At 37.5% G+C, this 26,850-nt stretch overlaps 1 long non-coding RNA gene across 1 annotated transcript; it reads right to left on the bottom strand.

Moving 5' to 3' along the window:
* Nucleotides 1-96: 96 nt before the first annotated feature.
* Nucleotides 97-14,550, bottom strand: LOC123329387. Its single transcript, XR_006544769.1, has 2 exons — nt 14,437-14,550; nt 97-428 (listed from the first exon to the last, which is right to left on the bottom strand). It is a non-coding gene; the product is annotated as an uncharacterized LOC123329387 (long non-coding RNA).
* Between the last annotated feature and the right edge of the window lie 12,300 nt (nt 14,551-26,850).

Genomic DNA, 26,850 nt, shown 5'->3' with positions numbered 1-26,850 from the left:
GTTTAAATGTATTGGTTTGAGCCAAAAAGTTCCTTCAGATTTTTCTGTAACATCTTATGAAAAAACCCAAGCAAATTTTTGGCCACCACAATAGAATTAATCATGTCACTCCTTTATTCAAAACATTGGAAAGAAATAATAAGCATGGCCTATGAGGATATACATAATTGAACTCCTGCCTATATTAGCAGCTAAATTTTTTCCACTCTGCTTGTTATTTGTATTCTCATCACTTTCTCTAGAGTTCAGCTTTTTCTTACTTTGGAATCTTCAAAGAGGTAGTTCTCTCATTTATGTTTCTGCAGTCAGCTGCACATTGACTAGTTGGCTCTGCTTCAGCAGTTATTTGGTTGTCAGCTGGGTATCTCAGCTTTCCTTCATGTAGCCACTTGATCTCTTGTAGGCTGTCCTCGTGCTGTGGGCTTACTCTATGGCAGAGGCAGAGTTGAAACAAGTCATAAGATGAGCCCAAACTCAAAGAGTGGAGAAATAGACCTCTGCTAGATGGGAGAAACTGTCAAATCACCTTGCAAACAAAGAACACGGATATAGGTAAGCCATTATCTAAGGCTATCAATAAAATGAATCTACACAACAGCCAAGTCTCAGAAAGAGAGCCTAATTATTTTCTTGCCTTTAAAGTATAGGATATTGCTATATGTAAATATGTGTGTGTGCTTAGTCGTTCAGTCATGTCTGACTCTTTGAGACCCCATCAACTGTAGCCTGCCAGGCTCCCCCATCCATGGGAATTATCCAGGCAAGATTACCAAGTGGGTTGCCATGCCTTCCTCCAGGGTTCTTCCCAACCTAGGGATCAAACCCAGGTCTCCTGCATTGCAGGTGGATTCTTTATCATCTGAGCCACCAGGGAAGCACATAAATACTGGAGTGAGTAGCCTATCCCTTCTCCAAGGCGTCTTCCCAACCTAGGAATCAAACCAGGGTCTCCTGCATTGCAACAGATTCTTAACCAGCTTAGCTACCAGGGAAGCCCAGATGCAATTATAAATACATACAAATATCAATATATACTTAATTGAGTGCTGGAAGATATTTATATTTCAAAACTCCTCCAAAGGTAGTAGAAAAGGTTCCCTGGTGATAAGGACAGAGGCTGTAATGAAGTTTGGAATTAGGATTTGGGAAGTGGAAATGGGCATTTATTTTATTTTATTTTAAGATTATAAAGTGATGGAATTTACCTGGGCCTTGAAGAAAGTGCTATAAAAATCAAGAAAGTTTGAGAAGCAGTGCAGGAAGAATAAAACAGTGAATAAAAGGGTAGATTTTAGAACAAGAGAAATTCTTCAAGGCTTCCATACTTAGGTAATTTCTTCTGTGTAGCTTTAGGCTCCGAAAGTCACAGATCCCTGTATTAAGCAGTAACACTGTGTACCTTTCTTTACAGTATTCATTAATGTTGAAACTTTACATTACTTTGTGTAAGCTTCTACACAGAAGTTAGACATTGTCTACTTTTTTTCCAAATTCTTTGAGCATAAACATTTTTATATATGTAAGCCAGTCAGAATGTCCATGATCAACAGTTCTACAAATAACAAATGATGGAGAGGGTGTGGAGAAAAGGGAACTCTCTTGCACTGATGATAGGAATGTAAGTTGGTTCAGCCACTATAGAAAACATTATGGAGGTTCCTTATAAAACCAAAAGTAGAATCACCATTGGAGAAGGCAGTGGCACCCCACTCCAGTACTCTTGCCTGGAAAATCCCATGGACGGAGGAGCCTGGTGTTGCAGTCCATGGGGTCGCTGCGAGTTGGACACAACTGAGCGGCTTCACTTTCACTTTTCACTTTCATCATTGGAGAAGGAAACGGCAACCCCCTCCAGTGTTCTTGCCTGGAGAATCCCAAAGATGGGGGAGCCTGGTGGGCTGCTGTCTATGGGGTCACACAGAGTCGGACACGACTAAAGTGACTTAGCAGCAGAATCACCATATGATCCAGCAATCACATTCCTGGGCATATACCTGGAGAAAACCTTAATTCCAAAAGATACCCCCAATGTTTATTCCTTGTAGCATTATATACAATAGCCAGAACATGAAATAAACTGAATGTCCATCAACAGAGGCATGGATAAAGATGTAGTACATATAAGAAAGTGAAGTTGCTCAGTTGTGTCCGACTCCTTACGATCCCATGGACTGTAGTTTACCAGGCTCCTCTGTCCATGGGATTTTCCAGGCAAGAGTACTGGAGTGGGTTGCCATTTCCTTCTCCAGGGAATCTTCCTGATATATACAATGAAATATTGCTCAGCCATAAAAAAGGAATGAAACTGTGCCATTTGCAGAGATGAATGGCACATCTGTCACAGTCTGTCACAGAGAGTGTGGCATCACTGACTCAATGGACATGAGTTTGAGAAAACTCAGGGAGACGGTAAACAACAGGGAAGCCTGGAATGCTGTAGTTCATGGGGTTGCAAAGAGTTGGACATGACTGAGCAACTGAACAACAACGAAGCTGTCCTAAACAATGAAGCCGTCCTAGCAGAGTTTCCCAAGTGGCTCAGCAGGAAAGAATCCACCTGCAATGCAGGAGACATGGGTTTGATCCCTGGGTTAAGAAGATCCCCTGGAGAAGGAAATGGCAACCCACTCCAGTATTCTTGCCTGGGAAATCCCGTGGGCATAGGAGCCTGGAGGGCCATAATCCATAGGGTTGCAAAGACAATTTAACAACTAAACAACAACAAAAGCTCTCCTAGCAATCTATTTATTTGCAAACATTTTTTATCTTCTTTTGGAAACATTCTTACCTGAGGTACATAATTCCTTGTTGATCTTGTGATGGTCAGTTTTATGTGTCAACTTCACTGGACTAAGTGATGCTTAGATAACTGGTAAACATGATTTCTGAGTGTGTCTGTGAGGGTTTTTCAGAAGAGATTAGCATTTGAATCAGTAGATTGAGTAAAAATCACCCTCATGAATGTGAGCAGGCATAATACAATCCTGGCGGTGGTGGTTTAGTCTCTGAGTTGTGTCTGATTCTTGTGACCCCATGGATTGTAGACCCCCAGGCTCCTTTGTCCATGGGATTTCCCAGGCAAGAATACTGGAGTGGGTTGCCATTTCCTTCTCCAGGGGATCTTCCCCATCCAGGAATTGAACCCTGGTCTTCTACATTGCAGGCAGATCCTTTACCAACTGAACTATCAGAGAAGCCTAGTCTAATCCTTTCAGTACTTAAATAGAACAAAAAGATGAAGGAAGTGTGGATTTGCTCTTTGCTTGATCTGGACATCCATCGTCTCCTACCCTTAGAACTAGGTACTTCTGATTCCTGTATTTTCAGACTAAGTTGGGGTCTTTTATCATAGAACTCCCAATTCTCAGGTCTTTCTGCACCTAAATTGCACCACTGGTTTCTTTGTTCCAGCTTGTAGACAGCAAGCAGATCATGAGACTTCTAAACCTCCATTACTCTGGGAGTCAATTCCTATGATATATCCTTTTATATACATCTTTAAACATCTTATTGATTCAGTTTCTCTAGAGAATCCTGACAAAAACACTTCTCCATGACATATAATTCCTATTGGTTTTTAATTTTCAATTTCAACTTAATTGTTACTCCTTTATAAATGACACTTATTTGTGGCAACTGTTAGAGAGTCCTTGTCTTTGCTGTTCTGTGCTTTCACTATGTTGTGACTAACAATAGATTTCTACATATTTAACCTGTTTAGCTCACGTGATGGCTTTTGAATTAGAATTTGTGTCTTTCATGAATTCTCAAAAAATGTTATCATTGTTTCTTCCCCATTTTCTCTAATCTCCTTTGAGAATTCCAATTACGCATGTGTTCATCCTTATTTTCTTTTTGTATGCCACTTAAGTTATTTTTCAAGGTTTCTATATCCTAGCATCTCTGTAAGCTGCATTTATCTATTTCATTATTAATTTATACATAATAATTTACTATCATTAATCTATAATCTCTCTTTTAGCTTATGACTTATCTTTCTGCCATTATATTTAACCCATCAATTGAAGTTTTGACTTAAATTATTAAGTTTAATCTCTCTGCTTCTTCTGGTTTTTCCTGACCAGTAGTATAAAACAGGTAGTATTTAATATAAAGTAGAACTTGAAGGACTTCCATGGTAGTCCAGTGGCTAAGACTCCGTGCTCCCAGTGCAGGGAGCTTGGGTTTGATCCCTGGTCAGGGAATTAGATCCCACATGCTGCGGCTAAGCATTCTAACTCCCCAGCAAAGATCGAAGATCCTGCTTGCTGTAATTATGACCCAACACAGCCAAAGTAAATGCATAAGTAAAATAAATATTTTAAGAAATGGACTCTCCTTTTAAAAAAATAAAAAATAAAGTAGAACTCTAAACTAGTGTGGGATAAGCCAAAGACACACATTCTACAGAGTTACTTTATCCCCCGTCTGCAGCTGTGGTCAAAACATACAGATTTTCACATCCTTCTACACTTCTGGTCAATGTTTTTTTATCCTGCTCTTTAAAGATAGATTCCTTTGGAGAAACAAATATTATGAAAATTCTTCTGATTTTCTCTACTTCCATAGGCCAGACGTAATATCCTTGTTCCAATGTAGCTATTCCCTAAAATTCCAGGTCGCTGTATCATCATATTTTCCCTTCCTATGTCCCAAGAAATGCCTCAGATTTCATATTGTCTTGTGATTTTGATTTCAGCTTTTAAATCCTTCTGTGTTAATGGAGAAAGAGGAAATACTTAAAGATTTCCTTTAGTTTCTTGAGAATTCAGCCATGAATTTTAAAATATATTTATTTTAGCTTAGTTCATGCCTACATGTTATTCAGAGAAAGAGCTTGAAAGAAAACTACATATATTTTTACATACAGCTATATTCTCACCACTTTGTGCTGTGTGAACACAAAAATATTTATTTAATACTGTTACAAAATTGTTTGGATTGAAGGAAAAGAAAAACAAAAATAAGACATATTACATATTTTTTAGTTTCTGAATGGTTTAAACATATAGAAAAATAAAGAGAATGATATTAAACAGCCAAGATTTGACTGTTTAACCCAGATATTATGAATGTTGATGTTCTTCTATACATGCTTCAATTTTTTTAGAGTAATACAATGTTGCCAAAACAAATAACTTCCAATTAGAGCTAACTGAAGAGTAGAGAATTTATTTATGCATTCTTTCAGTTAACATGCATTGACTCAAAAGTTAAATATCATATGCAATGCTTAGCAGTGGAGATTTAAATCACTCATGCTCAGGTCAATAATGGAACTATGCCTTTCCAAATAAAATTTTACTGTGACTGTGTTATTGATAACACAATCTTGTTTCATAAACATTTATTGAACACAGAGGAAAAATCTAGCAGTGAAAATAAAGAGGAGGAAGAAAATGCTCTAATTATGAGAAGCCTTCTTTATTCCCTACTGGCACTGTATATCTAAAAAAAAATTGACTCATTTATGTACGTTATTCCTTGCCTTTCACCTCTATTTGGATTATTTATTAATCCTTGACCCCAAAAATCAATATATTGTGAATTCATTTATATACACTCAATATTAGTGAGATAAAATACAATAATGAAAGTACTATTACATAAAGAAGTACCAGATAGAACTATTATAGATACTTAGAGATGAGCTATGCCTCTTTCATTTCCTGTACTTCACTGTACAAGTAGATATTGTACTATTTCTTCCATTATGAATTGAAATATTCTTAAATTTGTTGAAGAATTTCAATAAAGCCAATGAAAAGAATTATTAATCCCCCTGAATAGTAGTGGGAAATGCACTGTAATTGGTAGGCTTCATATCAGAATTCTTGGAATTTCTCCAACTGCATTAGCAATTGGTCATCTTAATTACATGGTCCATTAGCTGAAATCTGCATTACAAAACTCCCATGCACAATTCTTGCCAACTCTGATCCATTCATTGTAAGGTCAAAGTTGCCTTGCTCATTGCAAAATGAAACTAGATATATTAAGTTAAAGTATTTTGAGCTCATTAAATATACAACCTCAAGTTAGTCACCATATCACATACAGAAAATAACTACAGTCCTAGAGACAATGCCCCCAGTACTTTCAGCTTTTTATGATGTAAGGTAGTTCTGCAAAAGATACAGGCATATTCAAAAAAATTTAAAAGACAATATCCATCTTTGAGCTTCTACTTCCTGTGACTTACAGATATAGTTACTTACAATGTTGACACAAATGTCTCAGTCTAACTGATAATAACCATTAGCATATTTGTTAAAAAAAAAAAAAAAGTAGACTCACTTATCACTGCCAGCAAGGATTGCTTCAGTCCAGAGGTATCCATGGAACCTTAACCAAAGCCACCTTGCAATGTTTGTTTTAGCACAGTCCCAATTCAAAAGTACTCAGACAACCAACTAAAATTGAATGAATCTATTCAATACTCATTCCCTCACTTGCTAAGATATTAACGTCTATTTTTATCTGCAATGTGCTCCATGCTGGAGTATTGTTATTAATAAAAGATATTCATTGTCTTCAAGACACTTATGACCTGGCCCATTTTATGCAAATGTTTCAGAAAGAGTATAGATCTATGAAAGCATGTTGTTTTCTATCACAGATCTTATTTCTCCATTTTTTTTCCAAAGGATGTAATGAAAAACTCATTCAGATTCCTCACTAACATCCAAAAACTATGTCTATACATTTTTTGGATCCCAACTATCTAATTTATCAAAATATTGAGGCTAAACTAGAATATAGCATATAATGAACTTAGGCTAGTATTGTTCTAACCTTAAATATTCTTGCAAGTCATGTGTATGATAAGCCATTCTAGAATTTTGCCCAGTACTGAAGGCAGACTTACTGATTTAATTTCAGTCCCCAGTTTTGCTTCAATATAAGTGGAAACAAGAGGTGCCTGTCTCTTGCCTTCTTGCATTATTTTGTTGTTTTTAGTTTCCCTGAATCTTTAGAAATTACATAAAATTTCAAGTGCACATACAAGTTCTTATAGTAGCTGACCTCCAATTTTTCCAAGTTAGAAGAGCTGCTAAATTGTCTCTTACAGTCTTTTTCACTCAACCATGATTTCACACCATTGCTTATCCTAAACTTTCTCATTTAAAACCTATTCCTTTTGGCATGAAAAAGAAATGGAGGTCGTTAACCACGACCTATATTTTCCTATAGGAAAATATTTTCCTATACATTACACCTGTGGATTTACTGTACAGTCACGCTTTAATCCTTTTCATGTCTTGAACAACAACAACAAAAAAATTTTCCTATACATTACACCTGTGGATTTACTGTACAGTCACGCTTTAATCCTTTTCATGTCTTGAACAACAACAACAAAAAAAACAGAAAAATGCTTTTCTATTGTCTATGTATTTTCTTATTTTCCTATACATTACACCTGTGGATTTACTGTACAGTCACGCTTTAATCCTTTTCATGTCTTGAACAACAACAACAAAAAAAACAGAAAAATGCTTTTCTATTGTCTATGTATTTTCTTATTGCAGATCTCAGCATTAATCTTACATCATATATTGTTCTGTTTCACTCTAATATACATCCTTATCTAAATATCATCCAGTCCATCTTTTCTACCAACTTATTTAAAATTGTGTTTTATTAAATTACTATCTATGCAGCCAAACCTTATCTCTAACCTTATCTTATCTTCCTCTTCCTCATTTTCTTTTGCATTTGGATCAGTTGCAATTGTGGAGTCTGATATTCCTTTTTGGAGGCTCCCAGCCTTCTTAACTCATCCTCCCTTTTAGAGGGTCAAGAAGTGGGATCAAATCTGTTATGGTGGAAGCTTAGAGACGATATGACTTAAGTCCAATCATCTTATACAAACCCGGCTGTCTGGAAATGGAAATAAAACAGTTTCCTGGAAGGAACTGTGTAGATAGGATGAGCTCTATGGAGTTCAATCCAGCTTCTAATCCTATTAGTCCCAGGGGAGATAGATAAAAGGACCATTAAAGTGGTACAGATGTGTTCGTGATTGTGATTGCACCCCAGTCTCTGACAGTGCCTACCTCCTTGTGGCCAATGAAGAAACCGCTCGTGTCAGGAGTTTCAGCTAAGGAACGCTTTGGTGGTAGCAGTGATGAAGGGAACAAAACTGCACTTTGTGTTACTTCTTAAACTAGCTGAGCGTTACACAGTGTTATTGAAATAGGTTGGAGGGAACAGGAACAACCTTCTTCCACCCTGGAAGCTAAAAGATAAGTCAGGGGTGGCAGAGGTAGTAATTTTAAAGATACTGCCAGAGAGGAGCGGGAGGACGATCATCATTAAATACCAGGACCATATCATCATGTACCAATACCTCTTGCTTTGTATTCATGACCCTAAACCAAAGTTAATCTGCTATCACAGGGAGTTAATACACTCATTAATGGTGACTAAACAGGGCCTAAATTATTCAGGAAAAGTTTTAGATTCAAACAACAGGGAGAATTATGTAGTGGCCACAGAGCATCCTCCTGCCTGTGAGGAATAATACTGCCATCATATATTTCTGAGAGCTTCTTCTCTGCTGTCTGAAGTGAGATTCAAGTACTCAGAGAGAAGAGAATCTCAATTAATATGGAACAGATCTTCAATGCATTCATTTAGCTAGCGAGCATTTATTAAGCATTGATTTAGAGTCTAGACCCTCACCATACATTTTTCCATTCATATAGTTGTTCAGAATGTATGACTTGTGAGTATTTTGGGGAGAGTCATTTACATCCAGTCTTATGTTGTCTAGGAATTGCTACTGTTGCTACTGCTAAGTCGCTTCAGTCCTGTCCAACTCTGTGCAACCCCATAGACGGCAGCCCACCAGGCTTTCCCATCCCTGGGATTCTCCAGGCAAGAATAGTGAAGTGGGTTGCCATTTCCTTTTCCATTGCATGAAAGTAAAAAGTCAAAGTGAAGTCACTCAGTCGTGTCCGACTCTTCGCGACCCCATGGACCGTAGACTACCAGGCTCCTCCATCCATGGATTTTCCAGGCAAGAGTACTGGAGTGGGGTGCCATTCTCATTAAAGGATTTCAAATCATGTTTTACAGCACATGTCTTATTACGACCTGCATTTCCACTTACTAATGATTGCAAACTTTAAAGTGACACAGCCCTTCTGAAAAGGCCCCCGTGACTCTCATATTAAAAACCACTTTTCTTTTGTTTTAAAAGTTAATTTGACAGTGGGTTCCATCATTCTACCTTCTCGGTGTGTAAACATGAATAGAAATTTCAGAAGCTACCTGAAAATTTGAAGTTTCAGGAAAAGAAATGAACATTATTTGAGTATTTGCTATGTTCTAAGTACCTGTGTTTTGCATTTTCATGTTAACATATTTAATCTTTCAGGATTTCCTGGTGGCTCAGATGGAACTTCCCCGGTGGCTCAGATGGTAAAGCGTCTGCCTGCAAGGCGGAAGACCTGGGTTCAATCCCTGGGTCAGGAAGATCCCCTGGAGAAGGAAATGGCAACCCACTCCAGTACTCTTGCCTGGAAAATCCCATGGACAGAGGAGCCTGGTAGGCTACAGTCCATGGGGTCGCAAAGAGTCGGACACGACTGAGCAACTTCACTTTCACTTTCAGATGGTAAAGAATCTGCCTGCAATGCAGGAGACTCGGGTTCGATCCCTGAGTCAGGAAGATTCGCTGGAGAAGGGATTGGCAACCCACTCCAGTATTCTTGCCTGGAGAATCCCATGCATAGAGGAGCCTGGTGGGCTACAGTCCACAGGGTTGCAAAGAGTTGAACATGACTGAAGCAACTGAGCATGCTCACACATCTCAAAGTTTACATTTTGAGCATACTGATTTGCATTGAATTTAAAAGGCAGGACCAGAGCTCTGTGGCTGTCTCCACACACTGCTGAGCCTTGACCCTGCTCTGGCCTGCTTAGGTGATTGTTTGAGATTGGCATCTGCCCATACTCCTCTTCTTGTCTGGCTATACTGCTGTTTCACCACCGTGACAAAACACCCATTTTCTTCCCTTTGATTTTCATCCACAGTGGACTCTTTGTTTAAAAACAGAGAAGGATTGTACAGGGTTACTTGGCTTTCTTCCCTACAGATCTGGTTCTATCTATCTACCTCCCCCCCTGCCTTTCTAACTAACATAGCTACACCCTATGGGAAGTTTCTGTTCTTGCCTTTGTGACCAAGACTTAGTTCTTATCATTCACCACCATCTTGGCATTTTCATTTTTTTTAATTCACCACCATCTTAACAAATATCTATTATATTCTTCTCAGAAATAGGTATTTTATTAAAAATTGTTGAAGGAATTAGTTGAAATGTTTTCAGTCAGGGCATAAATCTTAACTTTCAAGTACCTGTTTTCAAGTTAGGTCCACAGCATTCAACCCCTCTCTCTTTTAAAATCTCTCTTTGAGTCTTATCTTCTCTCACCTCCCAACATGCTTCACTTCCACCTTGGCCCCTTCTTTTTTTTTAAATGTGGGTAATTTATCTCCGCCAATCTCTAGCATCCCATCATCATTTATACTGTCTTCTAAGTTGACAAAAGAACAGCAAATAAAAGAGCCTCCCATTTGTTATCTTGATCCATCCTCCTTACAAAGTGATGATAAAATTATTGCATCACATTTTTTCTATTACATATTTAACACTTTTCAAGTGCCTTTTATTTGTGAGACTTCACATAAAGTATTAGGAAGATATTATAGAAAGAACTAATAGACAACCACTAAAAAATTACTCTCCATCTATAAAAGAATTTACAGATAAATGTAGAATCAGGTGAATAGGGTGTAGAAGGACATAAATTCTGGTAATACAAATAGGTAACAAGGATTTACAAGATTGGATATGAAAATTCAAATAAGACACCAAGCACTCCAAATAAAATCTGGTCAGTAAACTTGCCCCCATTCTAGGTAGGTATAATTTTTGAGATCTTAAGCTCAAAGAGGATGCCTAGTAGAAGGAGGGGCTTCCCAGGTGGCTCAGTGGTAAAGAATCCATATGCCAAGGAGGAGAGCAGTAGACGTGGGTTTGATCCTTGGGCTAGGAAGATCCCCTGGAGAAGGAAATGACACCCACTGCAGCATTCTTACCTGAGAAATCCATGGACAGAGGAGCCTGGAGGACTCCGGTCTATGAGTCAGACAAGACATAGCGGCCTGAACAACAGTAAGGAAGGAGACAGCCCTGAGTGTCGCATTATCAGTCTCACATGTAAGGTGTTCCTTGTGTTCCACCACAGTGCCCAGCACAGTCTTACGTGACTTCACAATCACGCTTTGTTCCCAACTGTGTCCAGCCCCACTATTCAAGGCCCCTTTCAAAAGTATCCCATCCTTACTACTGCCTCCATTTTTTATCCTCTTATCAGGTAATTCCCAATGTTTTCTATAAAAATACTTTTTACAGATTTCCCCCATTCGGGCATTGAATTTCCATTTTGAAAAGGTCTGGATAAAAATCTCTTGATAAATATGTAAGATGCAGTTCATTCTCAGTGGGGAGGGGAGAAGGAAAACATCTTGCAATATTGTAAGCCATGATCCATGGGGGGAAAATTTATGTTTCAATAAAATATATACAGCCAGTCATCTTTTCCCATGTCCTCCTTTCTCTTCCTAAACCCCATGCTTTATGAGAAAGAATAAAGAAAAAAAATGCCTCTTCTATTTCCAATTCCTTTCCTTAATTCCAGAAGTAGCAGATATAGCGTAGACTTTAATCTCGAGTATCTTCTGAGCTTTTACTCTTCCCTACCACTTCTATATGTCAGTGTACTCATTCAATAAGTATTTAAACAAGTCTTTGATGGCTTCTGCAGATACAGAATATAAAAGATCACCTCAGTGACCCTGAGTCAAGTGGGAAAGGCCTTGAAGTATGATGACTAACATGGATAATGCTGTCCATGGGGTGTTATAAAAACCCAGAGAACAGGCATCTATTTCTCAACTCTGTGGTGGAAGATGTGAGTGGAGGAAGTAGATACAGAAAAGGCCTCCAAGAGTGCGTAAGATTTGAGCTACCATTATTGCAATCAGTAGGGCTATCACCCATCAAAACGTTTAAACTGGAAGCCAAGGACTCAGACACTCCAACTTACTCCTCAACTTTTCCCTCAATGAGTTCTGTTGATGCTGCCTCTTGCCTCCTTAAGATCATTCAAAATTTTCCAACTGTGTCCCGATCTTTCTCCAGAATCTTAAAATAGCCTGCTAATTGCAGAATCATTCCCCTTCAATCTTTTACCTACTCTTTATTATTGGTTTTACTTTCCTAAAATTCAAGACCTAAAACTCCTCAGTGGTTGCCAAATGCTCTGTAGATAAAATAGAAACCCCTCAATATGTCTTAATTTGTTCCTTTGAAGGCACACAGTACAATGATTAAGAACACGGAGCCTAGAGCTTCAGTTCAAATTCTGTCATCTAACAGCTGGGGGTCTCAAGCAAGCACACAATCTCTTTAAGCCTCCAAATTCTCATTTCTAAAATGGGGGTATCTCTTCATTTGATTACAGAGAAGACTAAATAAGATAAATCCTCTAATGTTCTTAGAATACTGTCTGGCACATAGTAATAGAAAATAACGCACGTGTGCTCACTGGTGTCCAACTCTTTGCAGCTCCACAGACTGCAGCCCATGGGCTCTTCTGTCTATGGAATTTTCCAGGCAAGAATACTGGAGTAGGTTGCCATTCCATTCTCCAATAGAAAACAATGCTAGCTGTAATTATTATCTCTCCAATTCCAACTTCCCTGTTAATTCCCTCTCTATGCTTGTATGTGACAAATCTCCTTCCTGTTACTCTTAGTCACCATATTTCCTCATCTTTGTACTTTTCACATGCTTCTTTCTCTACCTGCACCTCTGTTCCAAGCCTTCTCAAAACTAATACCAGCTTCCCCAGTGTGGAGTTCAAGTTCTTTTCCTGTTAGTTTCCACCACTCTCTCACACACTTCATCCTAATACTAACTACTCTGTTCTCTTTTGTTGTTTTATGAATTCCTTAAGGGCTTATTCCTCTAATACCTAACACTTTCAGTGGCTTATTTAGGTATAGTAGTTTGGGGGAGCAATCAATCTAACTTTCAATTGCATGTATAAATTGATCTGACCAGGAACTACATTATTATTATAATTTCTAGAATAGTCAAGCTTTATAAACTGTGCTTTTTAAAACATTTCTTTATGTCAGGGTCTGTGTCTCATTCACTTTTACTTCCACTGCTCATTGTTAGCAACTAAAAGAGTATCTTCTATAGAATAAATATTCAGATATGTTAATTAAGTGTAAAGGAAGCAAAATAACTTTAAATTACACAACTCTAAGTCTATCTGTGAAAATGAAGCATGGAAAAATAAGTTTGGGATCCACTTTACTTTTCTACAAATGAATGCCACTGGGTCTTATGTCTTTAATCTTGAAGGTTTACATTATTTTAAAATGAACAACAGAAAAAAAGTAATGGATACAGCATTATTCAAAGAGAAATTTTGAAAGGAAGAAAATCTGAGGATTAATGTCCTTAATATTCATTTCTGACAGCCTATGTTCAAGCTTAGGTTGTCTGGTCAACATTTGGGTCTGACTCGTAGTTTCCAAATCATGGTGTGTCATGTTCTAAGTCAATTCCCTAGAAGAGATTTAGGGATAACTTTTCCACAGGTTTTCTCAATTAAAGATGCATCTAGCTCTTTGCCCACATCACCCACATCTGCTCATAAAAAGTGAATAATGGAACACACATGTGCTGACTTGCGATTCATTTCAGTCTTTTGCAGGTGCAAATGCAAGTTTTAAGGTGCAAAGTGGAGCCACAAACGCTGTGGGTTTGTCCAGCTGAAACTCTAGGCTTTAATCACATCTAAATAACTCCTCAGGTGATGCAATCACAGGATTTTGCCCACAAAAGGGGTGTAATAAATATTGTAGATTGAACTGGTGTGTATTAACAGATGAGGCTACATTATTTACAGAAAATGAAACCCAGCTAATTTTCACCAATCTGGTTTTTGCTAAAGTATTCTTTTCATATATTAACCCCAAATTCACCTTGAGTGGGTTTCAAAGCAACTTCAACCAGATATAATAGAAAATACTTTGATTTGTATACATAACCTTTTCAGGGATGTACATTGACAGATAACTCCAATCTACTGTAATTACTACATATCCTTGCAGCCGCAGTAGTTCTAGCAGACAAACTAAGTCAACACTCTGTTACAAAAAGTAATAGGGAAGCTCACTGGCGCAGATAATCCTGAACAGCAGACAATCCCCAAATCACTTCTTTTCAGCTTGGATATACCTTTAAGAATTTGTTTTTCAGCAGCCATCCATTCCTAATTTCATTTTCCTCAGGTTAAAGTTCTGTGATAATACACCTTACTGCTGATTAAGTTGTCACCTACCTTTCATTAGTCAATACATTCAAGAGAGTGTCCCTTGCCAGGGAAGATGATGTAGGTAACAGAAACATTTGAAGATCGAGAGTAGAGTTTTCTTTTCCAAGGGAAATATCTCCATAGCCACCCGCTGTAGCCAGATATCCATGAAGTTTATTTAACATAGTATGCTCGGCAGTTTCCGATGCCCAGCTGTACTTTAATTGCTATTTTGTTTGAGTAAGGAGGATACCATTTACTCTACAACTTCATTTCTTTATTAACTACAGAAACGCAGGTTATAAAGAACACACACACACACACTTTCGTTTCAATATTGTAAATGTAAGATTGTATCATAACTATGGGCATGTGTGCATGGTCAGTTGATCAGTCCAATCCTTTGAGACCCCATGGATTTAGCCCACCAGGCTCCTCTGTCCATGGAATTTTCCAGGCAAGAGTACTGGAATGGGTTGCCATTTGCTCCTCCAGGGATCTACCCAACTCAGAGATCGAACCTGCCTTTCCTGCATTAGCAAGCAGATTCTTTACCACTGAATCACCTGAGAAGCCCTAACAATAGGAATACATTATTTTTAAAACAGCAGATATGAACATAATCATTATCCAAGGGAATGTAAGAAAGGAGAGTTTTCCAAGGAGCTTAGTTTTGAAAAATATAGTGATACTGGGAAAGAGTTCAAAAGTCAGGGAAAGAGAGCAAGGAGATTTCCCTGTTGGTTTCATGCTTAAATATATTTATCTCCTCTCATAAACCCTGAGGCAGAGAAAAATGAAAATTAAGCTCTGCCTTTACACTTTACTTCTGTTACAACACTTTTTGACCCAACCCTTCTTGCTCTGTTTGTCCAAATCCTGCCCATTTTTCAAAGTACAGCTCAAATCCTGCTTCTCTTGTAAAGCATTCCCTGACCATTTCATCTGGAAGCAATCTTTCCTTCTTCTAAACTTCCACGCGACTTATTTTCCATACCACTCATTTAGTACCTATTATTTACTGACTAGTAGAGATGTAATGTTTTCAGAATTGTTGAAGCCATTGTAGAGACTTTTTTATCCTTTTGTACAGAACATAAATTTGTATTTTTAAAAGCAAGATAAGCCTATGTGTCTTTATTGTTCTTCATGGATCTGAAATATAATTTGTTAAATTATAGACTACATCATGATAACTATACATATACACATATGTATGTATGATTAGATGTGTATATATGTGTTTATGTATATATGTGTGTGTGTATATATATATATATATGTATATGGTGGTTTAGTCACTAAGTGGTGTCCAACTCTTGTGACCCCCACAGACTATATAGCCTGCCAGGCTCCTCTGTCCTTGGGACTTTCCAGGCAAGAACATTGGAGTGGGTTTCCATTTCCTTCTCCAAGGGTTCTTCCTGACCCAGGGATTGAAACTGGGTCTCCTGCATTGCAGGCAGATCCTTTACCAACCAAGCCATCAGGGAAGCCCATATATATGTACATAAAAACTTGTTTTTCTCATACGAATATCCTGTTGTAAAACTGAAATAATACTTATTCAGGAGCTTATTAAAATACATCAATAACTTTTAACAATTACAAATTTATTGAATTTATGCTATTTTCCCACTTCGATGATAGATGAAGACTGATAAGAAGCATAATATATCTTTGCATTTTCCACCTTTGATGAAAATTTTCAAGGTGGAAAAATACATATACTTAGGATAATACAAAATTAGATTTTATTTCTGAAATTAAGATCCTCTTCTTTTTATTCAGTAGATAAAAGACATCAGTTTTACTTTTCTGAAGAAAAAAATATGTGTACACAAACAAAAAACACTGGGCAACCAGCTAAGTCTTAGATTCTAGTCTAGCATCACCATCAACTACCTGTAAGAATTAACCTTTCTGTCCCTTCGTTTCCTCAGTTGATGAGACAGACACCAATTCAATTAATAGTATTATTCTCATTTCAAATTTCAAAATCCATGTATGATTTTGTTCATATAAAAATTCAATTCCAGTGAATTTTAAAAAACATAAATATCATTAGTTTCTATAGTAATGTAATTTACTGTAATCCAGGCAAAATTTTCCATTTCCAGAAGCTGATCAAGTTGAAGTGATTAAAATAAAATTATAGGAATATTATCCAACCTACATTACCTTTTTATAAGTGTAACTATTTCCTGAATTGGCATCATGCTAAAGATGATGGAAATAATTTAAAGCAGACAAGCGAAAAAAGGTCTTTTAAAGTCCCTATCTCTGTGCTGGGTGTATCCTTAGAAAAATTCCACCTTTATTCTGGACTAATAAATGTGTGCATGCGTGCTAAATTGCTTCAGTCATGTTCGACTCCGTGACACTATGGACTATACCCGGCCAGTCTCCTCAGTCCATGGGATTTTCCAGGCAAGAATACTGGAGAGGGTTGCCATGTCCTTCTCTAGGTGACTAATGAATACTCTACTGTTTTTAAGGTGCCCTTTAAACATCCAACACTGAGCGTACTGCTTTCTATGCAATTCAGTCAAACACAATCATGCTTGTACCACTGTTGTTCTGTGCTTCTGGATTGTATCTCCAACATCTCTAGAAAGGGCTTTGAATTCCAAAGATATTTGTGAAAGCATGTTATGAAATAAATAGACTTCCCTGGTAGCTGAGCTGGTAAAGAATCTGCCTGCAGTGCAGGAGACCCCGAGTCGATTTCTGGGTCCAGAAGATCCCATGGAGAAGAGATAGGCTACCCACACCAGTAGTCATGGGCTTCCTTGGTGGCTTAAACAGTAAAAGAATCCTCCTGCAATGCAGGAAACCTGAGTTCCATCCTCGGGTTGGGAAGATCACCTGAAGGATGGCATGGCAATCCACTTCAGAATTTTTGCCTAGAGAATCCCCATGAACAGAGGAGCCTGGTGGGCTACAGTCCATGGGGTAGCAAAGACTCTGACATGACTGAGCAACTGAGCACAGCACACCACATGAAACAGACAGATGGCAAGACCATACCTTCACACCTGTATCAAAAGGGCAGCTCACAGCAAAGAAGTCTTCACACTCATTTTGTTTTTTTACATTTCTTGTCAAAAATAACAGTGACTTATGAAAAGGGAATTGATTGTTAAATTAGGAATACTGTTTTGTGTTTTATTGCCTACTAATCATCTCAAACTATAAATTATTTCCAGTGAAACAAAAAACCTAGAGTGAGGGTCTAATCTAGATGAACACTTCAATAATACACATATATTAAATATAATTCATATGTAAATATATACATGTATGCATATAGATATATAATATATGTATATTCTTGCAGTAATATATAATAGAATTTATGACATTATATATTCTGTTCTTAGAATTTTAAGTATATATATGTACTTAAATATATATACACTTAAGAGTATATATAAAGTACATATATATATATATTATACAGTCCAGGAATTCTCCAGGCCAGAATACTGGAATGGGTAGCCATTCCCTTCTCCAGTGGATCTTCTTGACCCAGGAATCGAACCAGGGTCTCCTGCATTGCAGACAGATTCATTATCAGCTGAGCTACCAGGGAAGCCCATATATTATATATAATTTATACATAAATACATATATATGTATGCACACAGATATATGATACATGTATATTCTTAGAGTAAAATATAATAGAATTTATTACATTATATATCCCGTTTTTAGAATTTTAAGTATATATATACATATATATATGCATGCTAAGTAGCTTGCTTTAGTCATGTCTGACTCTTTGCGACCCTCTAGACTGTAACCCACCAGGCTTCTCTGTGCATGGGATTCTTCAGGCAAGAGTACTGGAATGTGTTGCCATTTCCTCCTCCAGGGGATCTTCCCTACCCAGGGATCAAAACCTCATCTCCTGTATTGGCAGGTGGATTCTTTACCACTGAACCACCAGGGGAGCCTATGTATATATATATATACACACATACACACAGACAGTCCCAGGCTTAGGATGATTCAACCGACAATTTTTCAACTACTATGGTACAAAAGCAACATACATTCATTAGAAACCATAATTCAAATTATGATATTTTCTCAGCTGGTATGCCATATGACACTCTCTTCTAATGCTGCAGCAGAGGGAACCTCAGTTCCCATCGAGCCAGGAGCTCACAAGGGTAAACAAGTAATACATTTAAAAACATTCTATACCCATACAACTGTACTATTTTTCACTTTCAGTACACCATTCAATAAATTATATGAGATATTCAACACTTTATTATAAAATAGGTGTTATGTTACATGATTTTGCTCAACCATAGGCTAGTGTAAGTGTTCTGAGCACATTTAAGGTAGGTTTGGCTAAGCTATTAATTGTGATATGAGGTAGGTTGAAAGAAAGTGAAAGTGAAAGTCACTCATTTGTGCCCAACTCTTTGCAACCCCATGGACTGTACAGTCTGTGGAATTCTCCAGATCAGAATACTGGAGTGGGTAGTCTTTCCCTTCTCTAGGGGATCATCCCCAACCCAGGGATCGATCCCAGGTCTCCTGCATTGCTGGTGGATTCTTTACCAGCTGAGCCACAAGGGAAGCCCAAGAACACTGGAGTGGGTAGCCTATCCCTTCTCCAGGAGATCTTCCTGACCCAGGAATCAAACTAGGGTCTCCTGCATTTTAGGCAGATTCTTGACCAACTGAGCTATCAGGGAAACCCTGATAATTATGTTGTTCAATAGGTCAGACGTATTAAATGCATTTTCAACTTACAATATTTTCAACTTAACAATCGGTCTATTAGGACATAACCCCATCCTAAGTCAAGGAAAATCTCTCTCTTTGTGTGCTTGTGTGTGTGTGTGTAGAGAGAAAGAGAGAGAGCAGGCAACCAGATATACATATACTTGGGCAAACTGATCGCAAAGAGTTGGTCACAACTTAAATTGATTTTAAAGAGAATGTCAATAAGCCTCATGGATATGGTAATTTAGAGGCTAAGACCTAACTCACAAACCCTCCAAAATGAAGGTGTTCAGGCTATTGAGAAACCAAGCTCCTCTCTTAGCTACCCAGGCACTGCACTGAACAGAGAAGGAATGTAAAAGGAAAATCTAGTTCAGAGCCAGACTTGATCCAGAAAATGACTTGATCCGAGTTAAAGCTTCTCGGATTGTCCCCCAGCACAAACTCAAGAATCTGGGGAAATTTAGGAAGTGAGAGAATTTGAAAATTTACAAATGCAAGGTTTGATAAGAAACCAGAAGCAAATAATTATTCTGTTTTTCACAAATTTCAGTAATGAATGTTGTATTTACTGCAAGGACTGTATGAGTAAAACAAAGAAATTCAATACTTAGTACATGGAAACAGAGGGTACTGTCTGAGCAAGCTGTCCCAGACGACTTTGGGGCCAGAAAAGTAGCTCACTTTTTACTAATGTTGGTTGTAAGCAGACAAGAGAGATGCTATAGATAGGAGGTGGCAAAAAACACTGTGAGAGGGCCCCCAATCCCACAGAAACTAGAAAGAAGATTGGGTGCTGTGTTATAATCTATTGTTGTGATGCTTTGTACTAACCCAAGAGATTATGAAAACTGAGGAAATAGAGTTACCATGTAAAAGTCTTTATATTCCACACTGCAACAGAGCCAATTGCAGGTTATAAAGGTTGTGTAACAAAACGTAATTTGCTCATCTTAAAATGTGCTTTTGTTTTACATTTTGGGGGGGAAATTCTTTATATGGCATTTTAAATTTTTGCTTAACCAAAAGCCAGTTTGTACTATTCTTATATCCTAATATTCAAGACCTTCATATTGTTGCCTACCGTTAATATTAGTTTTTTTTAGATATACTGATATTTTCACTGGAGCTGGATAACAAGTATCTTTGAAGGGAAAAGGAACACATCTTGCATTTATTTTATTCCCTCTTGGTGTGTAACAGAACCTGGAGCACAGGTTTGATATATGGAGGTGCACACACAGCAGGGCATTCACTTGAACACACGCATTAACTATGTCTCATCTACCAATGAGAAATATAAGACAACAGCTGAGATTGCTGCCATTAATCTTAAGTAAGATTTATTATGGTGTCAAATTAGATTCTAAATTTCGATTCTCTAAGAAATTGGAAAAATGAGTGAGAAATCACCTCAAAGGGTATTTTTGTTCTATTTTATGATATATATTTCCTTCGCAGTAGTCTTCTTGTTGACCTTTGCTAAGCCTGTATCGTCCAAAGTTAACAGACACTCATTTATTGTTATAGTAAGATCTAGAAAATTTGTTTTTTCATCAGCACCTTTTCCTGGCTGTAACTGACATGAACTGGAAGAAGGGAAAGGGGGCAAAATAATTTAAGAAAAAGAGAAAATGTCTTACACAGAGAAAAGTAGGAGGGTGGCTGTAAACATCTATACCAAAGGGGGCATACCCAAAACTGGCACCAACTCCCGAACCCTACTCATAGGCAAGGGTTAGCATATTCGGTTGTTGTTTGTCAGTATTCATTTTTTTAATTGCAATTCGGTAAGTAAATGGGAATTCAAAAAAGCAATCTCCTACCCTTTGGTGCCATCATGTGGCCAGAATGACTAAGTACCAAGAAAACTAGATCTCCAGGGTAACCCAAGGTTTTGATATTTTCTTTTCATTCAAAATGTAATTACCCAGAGACTGAAAGTTTATTTCAGAAAGAAATACAATTACCTTTACTATAATTGAAATCGTCCAACCAACAAATCATAGCTCACATGTCTACCTGGGTAGTTCATTGAGTGGAATAAAAATGTACCTTAAATTTTTAAGCAACTGTGAAATTATAGCTGGGAATTTGGAATTTATATAATATTCATGTTTTGAAGTTACATATCCATGACCTAAAGTTTTTAGAGTGTTTTAAACCAATCATGGCAATACCTTATATTTATTTATTTATTTGAACTCTATGGTATCATAGGTAGCATGTGGGGTAGCATGATAAAGTACCTCAGAGGTCTCCAACAAGATATTATGATATTACAAGAAAAGAATATGCTATTTTAAGAATAAGACAAATGAAGGAATATGGCAAAGCAATGCTTTTGAAAGTATATCTAATGAATATCTGAGAACTTCATACCCAGATGAATCACTCACAGGTGATTAGTATTTGAAATCATTACCACAAAGTACATCTAAAATATTACAGAAGATGTTTTATTAAAAGATGAATCACTCACAGGTGATTCAGTATTTGAAATCATCACCACCAAGTACATCTAAAATATTACAAAAGATGTTTTATTAAAAGTCTCATCCAATTATATCTTGTTCTACTATTTGTATATCTGTGCTATTTATTATATCCATGTTATTATCCCTGTTTCATATGCTATCATTTCTTAGCTTTATTTTGGGCTTCCCAGGTGATGTTAATGGTAAAGAACCTGCCTGCCAATGCAGGAGACACAAGAGACATGGGTTCCATCTCTGGGTCAGGAAGATTCCCTGGAGAAGGAAACAGCAACCCACTCCAGTATTCTTGCCTGAAGAATCTCATAGATAGAGGAGCCCTCACAAAGAGTCAGACACGACTGAAGCGACTTAGCATGCACGCAGCCTTTTTTTACAAATACATCATTGGGGGTACAAAATGTTCATTATTCACCTATTTTCTCAATCCAAATAATTTTGTGTGTGAATTGTTAAAGTTTTCTCATATAATAAAAATACGGTCCCTAAATGATGCCTGATGATGCCTAAATCTTATTTCTTCCTATTGGTCCTCAAAATTTCATCCTCTTCACTCTCATTTTGCATTCATGGCATTTAAAAACTTAAAAATCCCACAAATTTCAAGCATAAGGTATGGATTCTCTGTCTAAGGGATGGAAAATTTCACTATACAAATGTCTTGCTTAGCTCAGCTTTTCTTATTTACTAGAAAAGCCACAGACAGAGAAAAAATAAAACTGCTGAACTGGCTTTTACCTGCTGTTGTTCTTAGAGTGTCCTCTTCCCATCTTGTTCATACCTAGCACTTTATACAGTGTTTCCATATTTTCAGAATTACCATCATATTTTCAGAAACACCGTCATCAACTTCAGTTATAATAAAAAGCAGCCTGAATTGCCTGCTTTTCTCTCTCTTGTCTCAGAGACAGATCTTACGTGTGGAAATGTAATAATTTGTTCTCATTCAAAGTCAGTGGTGATCTCCTTTTGTGACCCAGCCTCCAGCATTCTTTCAGTAAAATCACAGTGCTAATCCCATCTTGGCTTTGGGCATATGTTGCCCTCATTTGGCCCCTGTAACGTTGTTCAGGATGGATCATTATCTTTAACGTTATCCCAAGGATGAAGAGAAGTTAAATCTCCCTCCACTGTAATAGCATCAAAGGCCCCTTTCATTGGCAAGAGTTACCAAAAAAGACATGGTCCCTGCCCTGATAAAACTCTCCAAGGCCCCCAGTCTGAGGGAGGAAGCTTGGGAGCCGTTGTCACTGTATATGAAAAGGAGTCCTCTCACCACCTATAGCCTCCTTGGGGCAGGACAAGACTATTCCTATGTCAAACGCTATACAGTGTTCAAATATGTAAATGCCGTCTCATCATAATTCTATTCCTCTCTCACACTGAGATGGTTTCTTTCCGTTCCAATGACATTATCTCTTGCTTTTCCTTTCTTATGTACTTTTGGGGAAGGGAAAGAAATTTAGGAGAGAACTGACGATCTGATTTGGTTGGGGTCTAAGAAAAGAGTAATTAGAAAGTATTTAATGCATAAAATTAATTATGCAGGTTTATAGGGGGAACAGTGAAGAAATTCAAGAGATTGTCAATAGCAGGAAGTCACTACTAATGTAAATGGAAGAGACAAAAGGGTGAGACAGTGTAGGAGAAACCCAAGGGATGCTGTCACCCGGCGGAAAGTGGAACCGCGTCACTCCTTTCCACAAGCAGCTGGCGCCATTTATGCTCCAGACATGTATGTACACCTGAGACTTTGTATCCCTTTCTTCTCCCTTTCTGCTGCCTTCTGATTTCTGGCTAAAGTGAAAACTTACCATAACCCTTCTCAACAAGGGAGCTTGAGATCCACATCTCATGTTGAGTCGGCCTTCCTGACACAGGGAGCAGAAAAGAACTGGGAAGGATGGATCTGGGTCAAACCCTAGGCAAGTAGGAGAAATCCTGTCGTTGGGTATTTGTTGGAAGGCAAAGGAAAAATCTGAAAAGCTGTGATCCTAGCACATACCTCCCCTCGTTCACAATGCTCCCATTTTGTGTTAGCCATTATTGTTTTAGAACAATCCATGGCTGGTGTTTCTAATCAAAAGGCTCTTTTATTACAAAAAATGAAACATATTTTTTTATTTCTTTGACATGTTGCAATTAAGAATAATATATAATTTATTAATATTAATTTCCCTTTTTTAAAAGATAAATTGTTCTTTCTCTCTGCATAAAATGGAGTTACTGTGAAAATAATTTTCAACTAAATTAGCTTTCCATTTTATTACCTACTACTTGTAATGAAAACACATCTTCCAGCAGTGATTAAAGCATAATTTCCAGTGGTTCACAGCAAAGAAAGTTTTCATTTTTTGATAAACTGGGGACAGTCAAAAGCAAAATCATAAATCTGAGGTAATTTTATTTCAACTGAATGTATTTTTAGATGGCATTATTCAACAACTTTTGTCCCACTAATAATCACACTAATTTTATTATTTTTAATTAATAAATTTAGTAAATGTTTAGTCTAAGAAAACAAATCCATATTTGTAGGGCACTGTTTCTATAATCTATTATCTAATTGTATAAAATATTCTGTTTTATTTCTACCATCAAAATAATCACCAGTTTTTACTACTATCTTTTGATGGATTGATACCTCACATAAAGCATTATAAAACACATACCTAACTTACAAACATGCATTCTAAATAGAACCAGTTCCAATTTCCTATTGCAACTTTGGGGGGATTTTTTGCATATCTATGAAGTTTAAACTTAACATAAAGATTCAATTATTTTGCTAGTAATCTCTCTAATTTTCCCTCCATATTATAAATTCATTAAATAGAAACAACGATCAAACTGTTTGCTTCTACTTTCACAGAATAAATGAACCATTTTTTCCTTTTAGCATGAAAAATCTGTAATATGAGTTCTCTGTTATATTCATTCTCCAATATATTACTCTGTATGTCATACTCCCCTAATCTAAACCTAAATTGTTTTTAACCCAATTTGAGAATGGTTAAGGAAGTGTATTATGCTCTATTCTGACAATATCATGGCAGTTAACATTGTAAGTTATAATAGGCAAATTGTATTCTCTGAATAGGCAAATTGTATTCTCTGACCTCAGTATGGATCACAATAAACTGTAGAAAATTCTGAAAGACATGGGAATACCAGACCACCTGACCTGCCTCTTGAGAAACCTGTATGCAGGTCAGGAAGCAACAGTTAGAACTGGACATAGAACAAGAGACTGGTTCCAAATAGGAAAAAGAGTACGTCAAGGCTGTATATTGTCACCCTGCTTATTTAACTTACATGCAGAGTACATCATGAGAAATGCTGGGCTGGAAGAAGCACAAGCTGGAATCAAGATTGCTGGGTGAAATATCAATAACCTCAGATATGCAGATGATACCACACTTATGGCAGAAAGTGAAGAACTAAAGAGTCTCTTGATGAAAGTGAAAGAGGAGAGTGAAAAAGCTGGCTTAAAGCTCAACATTCAGAAAACTAAGATCATGCATCTGGCCCCATCACTTCATGGCAAATAGATGAGGAAACAGTGGAAACAGTGGCTGACTTTATTTTTCTGGGCTCCAAAATCACTGCAGATGGTGATTGCAGCCATGAAATTAAAAGACGCTTACTCCTCAGAAGGAAAGTTATGACCAACTAAGACAGCATATTAAAAAGCAGAGACATTACTTTGCCAATATAGGTCTGTCTAGTCAAGGCTATGGTTTTTCCAGTGGTCATGTATGGATGTGAGAGTTGGACTATAAAGAAAGCTGACTGCCAAAGAATTGATGCTTTTGAACTGTGGTGTTGAAGAAGACTCTTGTGAGTCCCTTGGACTGCAAGGAGATCCAACCAGTCCATCGTAAAGGAGATCAGTCCTGGGTGTTCAACATCAGGACTGATGTTGAAGCTGAAACTCCAATACTTTGGCCACCTGATGCGAAGAGCTGACTCATTTGAAAAGACCCTGATGCTGGGAAAGATTGAGGCAGGAGGAGAAGGGGACAACAGAGGATGAGATGGTTGGATGTCATCACTGACTCAATGGACATGGGTTTGGGTGGACTCTGGGAGTTGGTGATGGACAGGGAGGCCTGGCGTGCTGCAGTTCATGGGATCGCAAAGAGTCAAACACGACTGAGTGACTGAACTAAATTGAACTGACCTTAATATATAGTAGTTGGGAAGCTGTCTCCCTCCCTTCTTTAGGTCATCATCATTTTCTTATCCCAGATAATGCCTGTGCTTTTTTACAGAGCTTGTTCATTGTTACCTAACATTCCAGACTCTTTTATTTTTTTATTGTTACAACTTTGGTAGTAACATAAACTTCAGTAACCGATAAGCTTCTCATGGACTTTAAAAGAAATGAAATTCAATCTTGTTAAAATAGCATACAAAGGTCTTCATGATTTGGCTCCTATCTGCCTTATCTCCACTGTTCTCCTTTCACGTTTTTACTAAAACCTTATCAATTTGTATACTGCCTTCAAATACATCACATTAACTGTATTGATCCTGTGTTCCTTTTACTTGGAATGACTGTGTCTCTACTAATTCTTGTGGGTAACTTCTCATTCTTCAACGCATGTAAATTACCATTTCCTCTGGGAAGCCTTCTCTTTACAGTTAATTCATCCCTCCTTGGACTGCCAGACAGCATATGAAGATTACTCATTCATATATAAAGTTTTCCAGTGAGCCACTTAAAGGTACAGACCATGTGTTTATCATTGTGCCTGCCCTTAATAGGTGCTCAACAAACACTCTTACAAATTAAGAATGAAATTTGCTTTGTAAGCTCCTAAAACATAGTTCACTTTAACTTTAAAAAATATACCACAAGTTAGATTTATTTTTTAATGGTTTTTAATAGGTATGATCTTCAAATTTTATTAAATAAGAGGTTACTGTTTCAGTAGTCTAGAAAAAATAAGTGGAATTACAAAGTTTCAGCAATTTAACATTAATGCCTAAGCCAGATATAAGTTGACAGCCTTGATCCTAGGGAATTTTATGCTGTTTTCCTCAGTTCAGTTCAGTCACTCAGTTGTGTCCGACTCTTTGCAACTCCATGGACCTGCAGCACACCAGGCCTCCCTGACCATCAGCAATTCCCGGAACTTACTCAAACTCATGTCCATCAGGTCGGTGATGCCATCCAACCATCTCACCCTCT

This window comes from Bubalus bubalis, chromosome 15 (assembly GCF_019923935.1).
Source record: "Bubalus bubalis isolate 160015118507 breed Murrah chromosome 15, NDDB_SH_1, whole genome shotgun sequence".
In the NCBI taxonomy this organism is placed as follows: domain Eukaryota; kingdom Metazoa; phylum Chordata; class Mammalia; order Artiodactyla; family Bovidae; genus Bubalus; species Bubalus bubalis.
This window is presented reverse-complemented; position numbering and strand designations above follow the sequence as displayed.